This window comes from Camellia sinensis, unplaced genomic scaffold (genome assembly GCF_055761805.1).
Source record: "Camellia sinensis isolate YWXY unplaced genomic scaffold, ASM5576180v1 Unanchor11, whole genome shotgun sequence".
Lineage (NCBI taxonomy): Eukaryota > Viridiplantae > Streptophyta > Magnoliopsida > Ericales > Theaceae > Camellia > Camellia sinensis.
This window is the reverse complement of record NW_028128989.1, coordinates 3495943-3509766: the sequence shown is the minus strand read 5'-3', so window position 1 is coordinate 3509766 and position 13824 is coordinate 3495943.

Sequence of the window (13824 nt, the reverse complement as noted above, 5' to 3'; positions counted from 1 at the left end):
TTACATATCTGCCACTGTGCAGGAGAATCCGTATAGGTGTTCGAGTGTTCGAAACGTAACGCGCAAGAAATTGTAAATAAACGTCGTATTTACTTATCTGCCACTGTGCAGGAGAATCCGTATAGGTGTTCGAGTGTTCGAAACGTAACGCGGGAGAAATTGTAAGTAAACGTCGTATTTACATATCGGCCACTGTGCAGGAGAATCCGTGTAGGTGTTCGAGTGTGCAAAACGTAACGCGCGAGAAATTGGAAGTAAACGCCGTATTTACATATCTGCCACTGTGCAGGAGAATCCGTATAGGTGTTCGAGTGTTCGAAACGTAACGCGCGAGAAATTGTAAGTAAACGTCGTATTTACATATCTGCCACTGTGCAGGAGAATCCGTATAGGTGTTCGAGTGTTCGAAACGTAACGCGCGAGAAATTGTATGTAAACGCCGTATTTACATATCTGCCACTGTCCAGGAGAATCCGTATAGGTGTTCGAGTCTTCGAACCGTAACGCGCGAGAAATTGTAAGTAAACGTCGTATTTACATATCTGCCACTGTGCAGGAGAATCCGTATAGGTGTTCGAGTGTTCGAAACGTAACGCGCAGGAAATTGTAAGTAAACGCCGTATTTACATATCTGCCACTGTGCAGGAGAATCCGTATAGGTGTTCGAGTGTGCGAAACGTAACGCGCGAGAAATTGTAAGTAAACGCCGTATTTACATATCTGCCACTGTGCAGGAGAATCCGTATAGGTGTTCGAGTGCTCGAAACTTAACGCGCAAGAAATTGTAAGTAAACGCCGTATTTACATATCTGCCACTGTGCAGGAGAATCCGTATAGGTGTTCGAGTGTGCGAAACGTAACGCGCGAGAAATTGTAAGTAAACGCCGTATTTACATATCTGCCACTGTGCAGGAGAATCCGTATAGGTGTTCGAGTGCTCGAAACGTAACGCGCAACAAATTGTAAGTAAACGCCGTATTTACATATCTGCCACTGTGCAGGAGAATCCGTATAGGTGTTCGAGTGTTCGAAACGTAACGCGCGAGAAATTGTAAGTAAACGCCGTATTTACATATCTGCCACTGTGCAGGAGAATCCGTATAGGTGATCGAGTGTTCGAAACGTAACGCGGGAGAAATTGTAAGTAAACGCCGTATTTACATATCTGCCACTGTCCAGGAGAATCCGTATAGGTGTTCGAGTGTTCGAACCGTAACGCGCGAGAAATTGTATGTAAAAGCCGTATTTACATATCTGCCACTGTGCAGGAGAATCCGTATAGGTGTTCGAGTGTTCGAAACGTAACGCGCGAGAAATTGTAAGTAAACGTCGTATCTACATATCTGCCACTGTGCAGGAGAATCCGTATAGGTGTTCGAGTGTTTGAAACGTAACGCGCGAGAAATTGTAAGTAAACGCCGTATTTACATATCTGCCACTGTGCAGGAGAATCCGTATAGGTGTTCGAGTGTTCGAAACGTAACGCGCGAGAAATTGTTAGTAAACGCCGTATTTACATATCTGCCACTGTGCAGGAGAATCCGTATAGGTGTTCGAGTGTTCGAAACGTAACGCGCGAGAAATTGTAAGTAAACGTCGTATTTACATATCTGCCACTGTGCAGGAGAATCTGTATAGGTGTTCGAGTGTGCAAAACGTAACACGCGAGAAATTGTAAGTAAACGCCGTATTTACATATCTGCCACTGTGCAGGAGAATCCGTATAGGTGTTCGAGTTTTCGAAACGTAACGCGCGTAAATTGTAAGTAAACGCCGTATTTACATATCTGCCACTGTGCAGGAGAATCCGTATAGGTGTTCGAGTGTTCGAAACGTAACGCGCGAAAAATTGTAAGTAAACGTCGTATTTACATATCTGCCACTGTGCAGGAGAATCCGTATAGGTGATCGAGTGTTCGAAACGTAACGCGGGAGAAATTGTAAGTAAACGCCGTATTTACATATCTGCCACTGTCCAGGAGAATCCGTATAGGTGTTCGAGTGTTCGAACCGTAACGCGCGAGAAATTGTAAGTAAAAGCCGTATTTACATATCTGCCACTGTGCAGGAGAATCCGTATAGGTGATCGAGTGTTCGAAACGTAACGCGGGAGAAATTGTAAGTAAACGCCGTATTTACATATCTGCCACTGTCCAGGAGAATCCGTATAGGTGTTCGAGTGTTCGAAACGTAACGCGCGAGAAATTGTAAGTAAACGCCGTATTTACATATCTGCCACTGTGCAGGAGAATCCGTATAGGTGTTCGAGTGTTCGAAACGTAACGCGCGAGAAATTGTTAGTAAACGCCGTATTTACATATCTGCCACTGTGCAGGAGAATCCGTATAGGTGTTCGAGTGTTCGAAACGTAACGCGCGAGAAATTGTAAGTAAACGTCGTATTTACATATCTGCCACTGTGCAGGAGAATCTGTATAGGTGTTCGAGTGTGCAAAACGTAACACGCGAGAAATTGTAAGTAAACGCCGTATTTACATATCTGCCACTGTGCAGGAGAATCCGTATAGGTGTTCGAGTTTTCGAAACGTAACGCGCGTAAATTGTAAGTAAACGCCGTATTTACATATCTGCCACTGTGCAGGAGAATCCGTATAGGTGTTCGAGTGTTCGAAACGTAACGCGCGAAAAATTGTAAGTAAACGTCGTATTTACATATCTGCCACTGTGCAGGAGAATCCGTATAGGTGTTCGAGTGTTCGAACCGTAACGCGCGAGAAATTGTAAGTAAACGCCGTATTTCATATCTGCCACTCTGCAGGAGAATCCGTATAGGTGTTCGAGTGTTCGAAACGTAACGCGCGAGAAATTGTAAGTAAACGTCGTATTTACATATCTGCCACTGTGCAGGAGAATCCGTATAGGTGTTCGAGTGTTCGAAACGTAACGCGCGAGAAATTGTATGTAAACGCCGTATTTACATATCTGCCACTGTCCAGGAGAATCCGTATAGGTGTTCGAGTGTTCGAACCGTAACGCGCGAGAAATTGTAAGTAAACGTCGTATTTACATATCTGCCACTGTGCAGGAGAATCCGTATAGGTGTTCGAGTGTTCGAAACGTAACGCGCAAGAAATTGTAAATAAACGTCGTATTTACTTATCTGCCACTGTGCAGGAGAATCCGTATAGGTGTTCGAGTGTTCGAAACGTAACGCGGGAGAAATTGTAAGTAAACGTCATATTTACATATCTGCCACTGTGCAGGAGAATCCGTGTAGGTGTTCGAGTGTGCAAAACGTAACGCGCGAGAAATTGGAAGTAAACGCCGTATTTACATATCTGCCACTGTGCAGGAGAATCCGTATAGGTGTTCGAGTGTTCGAAACGTAACGCGCGAGAAATTGTTAGTAAACGCCGTATTTACATATCTGCCACTGTGCAGGAAAATCCGTATAGGTGTTCGAGTGTTCGAAACATAACGCGCGAGAAATTGTAAGTAAACGTCGTATTTACATATCTGCCACTGTGCAGGAGAATCTGTATAGGTGTTCGAGTGTGCAAAACGTAACGCGCGAGAAATTGTTAGTAAACGCCGTATTTACATATCTGCCACTGTGCAGGAGAATCCGTATAGGTGTTCGAGTGTTCGAAACGTAACGCGCGAGAAATTGTAAGTAAACGCCGTATTTACATATCTGCCACTGTGCAGGAGAATGCGTATAGGTGTTCGAGTGTTCGAAACGTAACGCACGAGAAATTGTAAGTAAACGTCGTATTTACATATCTGCCACTGTGCAGGAGAATCCGTAAAGGTGTTCGAGTGTTCGAACCGTAACGCGCGAGAAATTGTAAGTAAACGCCGTATTTACATATCTGCCACTATGCAGGAGAATCCGTATAGGTGTTCGAGTGTTCGAAACGTAACGCGCGAGAAATTGTAAGTAAAAGCCGTATTTACATATCTGCCACTGTGCAGGAGAATCCGTATAGGTGTTCGAGTGTTCGAAACGTAACGCGCAAGAAATTGTAAATAAACGTCGTATTTACTTATCTGCCACTGTGCAGGAGAATCCGTATAGGTGTTCGAGTGTTCGAAACGTAACGCGGGAGAAATTGTAAGTAAACGTCGTATTTACATATCTGCCACTGTGCAGGAGAATCCGTGTAGGTGTTCGAGTGTGCAAAACGTAACGCGCGAGAAATTGGAAGTAAACGCCGTATTTACATATCTGCCACTGTGCAGGAGAATCCGTATAGGTGTTCGAGTGTTCGAAACGTAACGCGCGAGAAATTGTAAGTAAACGTCGTATTTACATATCTGCCACTGTGCAGGAGAATCCGTATAGGTGTTCGAGTGTTCGAAACGTAACGCGCGAGAAATTGTATGTAAACGCCGTATTTACATATCTGCCACTGTCCAGGAGAATCCGTATAGGTGTTCGAGTCTTCGAACCGTAACGCGCGAGAAATTGTAAGTAAACGTCGTATTTACATATCTGCCACTGTGCAGGAGAATCCGTATAGGTGTTCGAGTGTTCGAAACGTAACGCGCGAGAAATTGTAAGTAAACGCCGTATTTACATATCTGCCACTGTGCAGGAGAATCCGTATAGGTGATCGAGTGTTCGAAACGTAACGCGTGAGAAATTGTAAGTAAACGCCGTATTTACATATCTGCCACTGTCCAGGAGAATCCGTATAGGTGTTCGAGTGTTCGAACCGTAACGCGCGAGAAATTGTAAGTAAAAGCCGTATTTACATATCTGCCACTGTGCAGGAGAATCCGTATAGGTGTTCGAGTGTTCGAAACGTAACGCGCGAGAAATTGTAAGTAAACGTCGTATTTACATATCTGCCACTGTGCAGGAGAATCCGTATAGGTGTTCGAGTGTTCGAAACGTAACGCGCGAGAAATTGTAAGTAAACGCCGTATTTACATATCTGCCACTGTGCAGGAGAATCCGTATAGGTGTTCGAGTGTTCGAAACGTAACGCGCGAGAAATTGTTAGTAAACGCCGTATTTACATATCTGCCACTGTGCAGGAGAATCCGTATAGGTGTTCGAGTGTTCGAAACGTAACGCGCGAGAAATTATAAGTAAACGTCGTATTTACATATCTGCCACTGTGCAGGAGAATCCGTATAGGTGTTCGAGTGTTCGAACCGTAACGCGCGAGAAATTGTAAGTAAACGCCGTATTTACATATCTGCCACTCTGCAGGAGAATCCGTATAGGTGTTCGAGTGTTCGAAACGTAACGCGCGGGAAATTGTAAGTAAACGTCGTATTTACATATCTGCCACTGTGCAGGAGAATCCGTATAGGTGTTCGAGTGTTCGAAACGTAACGCGCGAGAAATTGTATGTAAACGCCGTATTTACATATCTGCCACTGTCCAGGAGAATCCGTATAGGTGTTCGAGTGTTCGAACCGTAACGCGCGAGAAATTGTAAGTAAACGTCGTATTTACATATCTGCCACTGTGCAGGAGAATCCGTATAGGTGTTCGAGTGTTCGAAACGTAACGCGCAAGAAATTGTAAATAAACGTCGTATTTACTTATCTGCCACTGTGCAGGAGAATCCGTATAGGTGTTCGAGTGTTCGAAACGTAACGCGGGAGAAATTGTAAGTAAACGTCGTATTTACATATCGGCCACTGTGCAGGAGAATCCGTGTAGGTGTTCGAGTGTGCAAAACGTAACGCGCGAGAAATTGGAAGTAAACGCCGTATTTACATATCTGCCACTGTGCAGGAGAATCCGTATAGGTGTTCGAGTGTTCGAAACGTAACGCGCGAGAAATTGTAAGTAAACGTCGTATTTACATATCTGCCACTGTGCAGGAGAATCCGTATAGGTGTTCGAGTGTTCGAAACGTAACGCGCGAGAAATTGTATGTAAACGCCGTATTTACATATCTGCCACTGTCCAGGAGAATCCGTATAGGTGTTCGAGTCTTCGAACCGTAACGCGCGAGAAATTGTAAGTAAACGTCGTATTTACATATCTGCCACTGTGCAGGAGAATCCGTATAGGTGTTCGAGTGTTCGAAACGTAACGCGCAGGAAATTGTAAGTAAACGCCGTATTTACATATCTGCCACTGTGCAGGAGAATCCGTATAGGTGTTCGAGTGTGCGAAACGTAACGCGCGAGAAATTGTAAGTAAACGCCGTATTTACATATCTGCCACTGTGCAGGAGAATCCGTATAGGTGTTCGAGTGCTCGAAACTTAACGCGCAAGAAATTGTAAGTAAACGCCGTATTTACATATCTGCCACTGTGCAGGAGAATCCGTATAGGTGTTCGAGTGTGCGAAACGTAACGCGCGAGAAATTGTAAGTAAACGCCGTATTTACATATCTGCCACTGTGCAGGAGAATCCGTATAGGTGTTCGAGTGCTCGAAACGTAACGCGCAACAAATTGTAAGTAAACGCCGTATTTACATATCTGCCACTGTGCAGGAGAATCCGTATAGGTGTTCGAGTGTTCGAAACGTAACGCGCGAGAAATTGTAAGTAAACGCCGTATTTACATATCTGCCACTGTGCAGGAGAATCCGTATAGGTGATCGAGTGTTCGAAACGTAACGCGGGAGAAATTGTAAGTAAACGCCGTATTTACATATCTGCCACTGTCCAGGAGAATCCGTATAGGTGTTCGAGTGTTCGAACCGTAACGCGCGAGAAATTGTATGTAAAAGCCGTATTTACATATCTGCCACTGTGCAGGAGAATCCGTATAGGTGTTCGAGTGTTCGAAACGTAACGCGCGAGAAATTGTAAGTAAACGTCGTATCTACATATCTGCCACTGTGCAGGAGAATCCGTATAGGTGTTCGAGTGTTTGAAACGTAACGCGCGAGAAATTGTAAGTAAACGCCGTATTTACATATCTGCCACTGTGCAGGAGAATCCGTATAGGTGTTCGAGTGTTCGAAACGTAACGCGCGAGAAATTGTTAGTAAACGCCGTATTTACATATCTGCCACTGTGCAGGAGAATCCGTATAGGTGTTCGAGTGTTCGAAACGTAACGCGCGAGAAATTGTAAGTAAACGTCGTATTTACATATCTGCCACTGTGCAGGAGAATCTGTATAGGTGTTCGAGTGTGCAAAACGTAACACGCGAGAAATTGTAAGTAAACGCCGTATTTACATATCTGCCACTGTGCAGGAGAATCCGTATAGGTGTTCGAGTTTTCGAAACGTAACGCGCGTAAATTGTAAGTAAACGCCGTATTTACATATCTGCCACTGTGCAGGAGAATCCGTATAGGTGTTCGAGTGTTCGAAACGTAACGCGCGAAAAATTGTAAGTAAACGTCGTATTTACATATCTGCCACTGTGCAGGAGAATCCGTATAGGTGATCGAGTGTTCGAAACGTAACGCGGGAGAAATTGTAAGTAAACGCCGTATTTACATATCTGCCACTGTCCAGGAGAATCCGTATAGGTGTTCGAGTGTTCGAACCGTAACGCGCGAGAAATTGTAAGTAAAAGCCGTATTTACATATCTGCCACTGTGCAGGAGAATCCGTATAGGTGATCGAGTGTTCGAAACGTAACGCGGGAGAAATTGTAAGTAAACGCCGTATTTACATATCTGCCACTGTCCAGGAGAATCCGTATAGGTGTTCGAGTGTTCGAAACGTAACGCGCGAGAAATTGTAAGTAAACGCCGTATTTACATATCTGCCACTGTGCAGGAGAATCCGTATAGGTGTTCGAGTGTTCGAAACGTAACGCGCGAGAAATTGTTAGTAAACGCCGTATTTACATATCTGCCACTGTGCAGGAGAATCCGTATAGGTGTTCGAGTGTTCGAAACGTAACGCGCGAGAAATTGTAAGTAAACGTCGTATTTACATATCTGCCACTGTGCAGGAGAATCTGTATAGGTGTTCGAGTGTGCAAAACGTAACACGCGAGAAATTGTAAGTAAACGCCGTATTTACATATCTGCCACTGTGCAGGAGAATCCGTATAGGTGTTCGAGTTTTCGAAACGTAACGCGCGTAAATTGTAAGTAAACGCCGTATTTACATATCTGCCACTGTGCAGGAGAATCCGTATAGGTGTTCGAGTGTTCGAAACGTAACGCGCGAAAAATTGTAAGTAAACGTCGTATTTACATATCTGCCACTGTGCAGGAGAATCCGTATAGGTGTTCGAGTGTTCGAACCGTAACGCGCGAGAAATTGTAAGTAAACGCCGTATTTCATATCTGCCACTCTGCAGGAGAATCCGTATAGGTGTTCGAGTGTTCGAAACGTAACGCGCGAGAAATTGTAAGTAAACGTCGTATTTACATATCTGCCACTGTGCAGGAGAATCCGTATAGGTGTTCGAGTGTTCGAAACGTAACGCGCGAGAAATTGTATGTAAACGCCGTATTTACATATCTGCCACTGTCCAGGAGAATCCGTATAGGTGTTCGAGTGTTCGAACCGTAACGCGCGAGAAATTGTAAGTAAACGTCGTATTTACATATCTGCCACTGTGCAGGAGAATCCGTATAGGTGTTCGAGTGTTCGAAACGTAACGCGCAAGAAATTGTAAATAAACGTCGTATTTACTTATCTGCCACTGTGCAGGAGAATCCGTATAGGTGTTCGAGTGTTCGAAACGTAACGCGGGAGAAATTGTAAGTAAACGTCATATTTACATATCTGCCACTGTGCAGGAGAATCCGTGTAGGTGTTCGAGTGTGCAAAACGTAACGCGCGAGAAATTGGAAGTAAACGCCGTATTTACATATCTGCCACTGTGCAGGAGAATCCGTATAGGTGTTCGAGTGTTCGAAACGTAACGCGCGAGAAATTGTTAGTAAACGCCGTATTTACATATCTGCCACTGTGCAGGAAAATCCGTATAGGTGTTCGAGTGTTCGAAACATAACGCGCGAGAAATTGTAAGTAAACGTCGTATTTACATATCTGCCACTGTGCAGGAGAATCTGTATAGGTGTTCGAGTGTGCAAAACGTAACGCGCGAGAAATTGTTAGTAAACGCCGTATTTACATATCTGCCACTGTGCAGGAGAATCCGTATAGGTGTTCGAGTGTTCGAAACGTAACGCGCGAGAAATTGTAAGTAAACGCCGTATTTACATATCTGCCACTGTGCAGGAGAATGCGTATAGGTGTTCGAGTGTTCGAAACGTAACGCACGAGAAATTGTAAGTAAACGTCGTATTTACATATCTGCCACTGTGCAGGAGAATCCGTAAAGGTGTTCGAGTGTTCGAACCGTAACGCGCGAGAAATTGTAAGTAAACGCCGTATTTACATATCTGCCACTATGCAGGAGAATCCGTATAGGTGTTCGAGTGTTCGAAACGTAACGCGCGAGAAATTGTAAGTAAAAGCCGTATTTACATATCTGCCACTGTGCAGGAGAATCCGTATAGGTGTTCGAGTGTTCGAAACGTAACGCGCAAGAAATTGTAAATAAACGTCGTATTTACTTATCTGCCACTGTGCAGGAGAATCCGTATAGGTGTTCGAGTGTTCGAAACGTAACGCGGGAGAAATTGTAAGTAAACGTCGTATTTACATATCTGCCACTGTGCAGGAGAATCCGTGTAGGTGTTCGAGTGTGCAAAACGTAACGCGCGAGAAATTGGAAGTAAACGCCGTATTTACATATCTGCCACTGTGCAGGAGAATCCGTATAGGTGTTCGAGTGTTCGAAACGTAACGCGCGAGAAATTGTAAGTAAACGTCGTATTTACATATCTGCCACTGTGCAGGAGAATCCGTATAGGTGTTCGAGTGTTCGAAACGTAACGCGCGAGAAATTGTATGTAAACGCCGTATTTACATATCTGCCACTGTCCAGGAGAATCCGTATAGGTGTTCGAGTCTTCGAACCGTAACGCGCGAGAAATTGTAAGTAAACGTCGTATTTACATATCTGCCACTGTGCAGGAGAATCCGTATAGGTGTTCGAGTGTTCGAAACGTAACGCGCAGGAAATTGTAAGTAAACGCCGTATTTACATATCTGCCACTGTGCAGGAGAATCCGTATAGGTGTTCGAGTGTGCGAAACGTAACGCGCGAGAAATTGTAAGTAAACGCCGTATTTACATATCTGCCACTGTGCAGGAGAATCCGTATAGGTGTTCGAGTGCTCGAAACTTAACGCGCAAGAAATTGTAAGTAAACGCCGTATTTACATATCTGCCACTGTGCAGGAGAATCCGTATAGGTGTTCGAGTGTGCGAAACGTAACGCGCGAGAAATTGTAAGTAAACGCCGTATTTACATATCTGCCACTGTGCAGGAGAATCCGTATAGGTGTTCGAGTGCTCGAAACGTAACGCGCAACAAATTGTAAGTAAACGCCGTATTTACATATCTGCCACTGTGCAGGAGAATCCGTATAGGTGTTCGAGTGTTCGAAACGTAACGCGCGAGAAATTGTAAGTAAACGCCGTATTTACATATCTGCCACTGTGCAGGAGAATCCGTATAGGTGATCGAGTGTTCGAAACGTAACGCGTGAGAAATTGTAAGTAAACGCCGTATTTACATATCTGCCACTGTCCAGGAGAATCCGTATAGGTGTTCGAGTGTTCGAACCGTAACGCGCGAGAAATTGTAAGTAAAAGCCGTATTTACATATCTGCCACTGTGCAGGAGAATCCGTATAGGTGTTCGAGTGTTCGAAACGTAACGCGCGAGAAATTGTAAGTAAACGTCGTATTTACATATCTGCCACTGTGCAGGAGAATCTGTATAGGTGTTCGAGTGTTCGAAACGTAACGCGCGAGAAATTGTAAGTAAACGCCGTATTTACATATCTGCCACTGTGCAGGAGAATCCGTATAGGTGTTCGAGTGTTCGAAACGTAACGCGCGAGAAATTGTTAGTAAACGCCGGATTTACATATCTGCCACTGTGCAGGAGAATCCGTATAGGTGTTCGAGTGTTCGAAACGTAACGCGCGAGAAATTGTAAGTAAACGTCGTATTTACATATCTGCCACTGTGCAGGAGAATCTGTATAGGTGTTCGAGTGTGCAAAACGTAACACGCGAGAAATTGTAAGTAAACGCCGTATTTACATATCTGCCACTGTGCAGGAGAATCCGTATAGGTGTTCGAGTTTTCGAAACGTAACGCGCGTAAATTGTAAGTAAACGCCGTATTTACATATCTGCCACTGTGCAGGAGAATCCGTATAGGTGTTAGAGTGTTCGAAACGTAACGCGCGAGAAATTGTAAGTAAACGTCGTATTTACATATCTGCCACTGTGCAGGAGAATCCGTATAGGTGTTCGAGTGTTCGAACCGTAACGCGCGAGAAATTGTAAGTAAACGCCGTATTTACATATCTGCCACTCTGCAGGAGAATCCGTATAGGTGTTCGAGTGTTCGAAACGTAACGCGCGAGAAATTGTAAGTAAACGTCGTATTTACATATCTGCCACTGTGCAGGAGAATCCGTATAGGTGTTCGTGTGTTCGAAACGTAACGCGCGAGAAATTGTATGTAAACGCCGTATTTACATATCTGCCACTGTCCAGGAGAATCCGTATAGGTGTTCGAGTGTTCGAACCGTAACGCGCGAGAAATTGTAAGTAAACGTCGTATTTACATATCTGCCACTGTGCAGGAGAATCCGTATAGGTGTTCGAGTGTTCGAAACGTAACGCGCAAGAAATTGTAAATAAACGTCGTATTTACTTATCTGCCACTGTGCAGGAGAATCCGTATAGGTGTTCGAGTGTTCGAAACGTAACGCGGGAGAAATTGTAAGTAAACGTCGTATTTACATATCTGCCACTGTGCAGGAGAATCCGTGTAGGTGTTCGAGTGTGCAAAACGTAACGCGCGAGAAATTGGAAGTAAACGCCGTATTTACATATCTGCCACTGTGCAGGAGAATCCGTATAGGTGTTCGAGTGTTCGAAACGTAACGCGCGAGAAATTGTTAGTAAACGCCGTATTTACATATCTGCCACTGTGCAGGAAAATCCGTATAGGTGTTCGAGTGTTCGAAACATAACGCGCGAGAAATTGTAAGTAAACGTCGTATTTACATATCTGCCACTGTGCAGGAGAATCTGTATAGGTGTTCGAGTGTGCAAAACGTAACGCGCGAGAAATTGTTAGTAAACGCCGTATTTACATATCTGCCACTGTGCAGGAGAATCCGTATAGGTGTTCGAGTGTTCGAAACGTAACGCGCGAGAAATTGTAAGTAAACGCCGTATTTACATATCTGCCACTGTGCAGGAGAATGCGTATAGGTGTTCGAGTGTTCGAAACGTAACGCGCGAGAAATTGTAAGTAAACGTCGTATTTACATATCTGCCACTGTGCAGGAGAATCCGTATAGGTGTTCAAGTGTTCGAACCGTAACGCGCGAGAAATTGTAAGTAAACGCCGTATTTACATATCTGCCACTATACAGGAGAATCCGTATAGGTGTTCGAGTGTTCGAAACGTAACGCGCGAGAAATTGTAAGTAAACGTCGTATTTACATATCTGCCACTGTGCAGGAGAATCCGTATAGGTGTTCGAGTGTTCGAAACGTAACGCGCGAGAAATTGTATGTAAACGCCGTATTTACATATCTGCCACTGTCCAGGAGAATCCGTATAGGTGTTCGAGTGTTCGAACCGTAACGCGCGAGAAATTGTAAGTAAACGCCGTATTTACATATCTGCCACTGTGCAGGAGAATCCGTATAGGTGTTCGAGTGCTCGAAACGTAACGCGCAACAAATTGTAAGTAAACGCCGTATTTACATATCTGCCACTGTGCAGGAGAATCCGTATAGGTGTTCGAGTGTTCGAAACGTAACGCGCGAGAAATTGTAAGTAAACGCCGTATTTACATATCTGCCACTGTGCAGGAGAATCCGTATAGGTGATCGAGTGTTCGAAACGTAACGCGTGAGAAATTGTAAGTAAACGCCGTATTTACATATCTGCCACTGTCCAGGAGAATCCGTATAGGTGTTCGAGTGTTCGAACCGTAACGCGCGAGAAATTGTAAGTAAAAGCCGTATTTACATATCTGCCACTGTGCAGGAGAATCCGTATAGGTGTTCGAGTGTTCGAAACGTAACGCGCGAGAAATTGTAAGTAAACGTCGTATTTACATATCTGCCACTGTGCAGGAGAATCTGTATAGGTGTTCGAGTGTTCGAAACGTAACGCGCGAGAAATTGTAAGTAAACGCCGTATTTACATATCTGCCACTGTGCAGGAGAATCCGTATAGGTGTTCGAGTGTTCGAAACGTAACGCGCGAGAAATTGTTAGTAAACGCCGGATTTACATATCTGCCACTGTGCAGGAGAATCCGTATAGGTGTTCGAGTGTTCGAAACGTAACGCGCGAGAAATTGTAAGTAAACGTCGTATTTACATATCTGCCACTGTGCAGGAGAATCTGTATAGGTGTTCGAGTGTGCAAAACGTAACACGCGAGAAATTGTAAGTAAACGCCGTATTTACATATCTGCCACTGTGCAGGAGAATCCGTATAGGTGTTCGAGTTTTCGAAACGTAACGCGCGTAAATTGTAAGTAAACGCCGTATTTACATATCTGCCACTGTGCAGGAGAATCCGTATAGGTGTTAGAGTGTTCGAAACGTAACGCGCGAGAAATTGTAAGTAAACGTCGTATTTACATATCTGCCACTGTGCAGGAGAATCCGTATAGGTGTTCGAGTGTTCGAACCGTAACGCGCGAGAAATTGTAAGTAAACGCCGTATTTACATATCTGCCACTCTGCAGGAGAATCCGTATAGGTGTTCGAGTGTTCGAAACGTAACGCGCGAGAAATTGTAAGTAAACGTCGTATTTACATATCTGCCACTGTGCAGGAGAATCCGTATAGG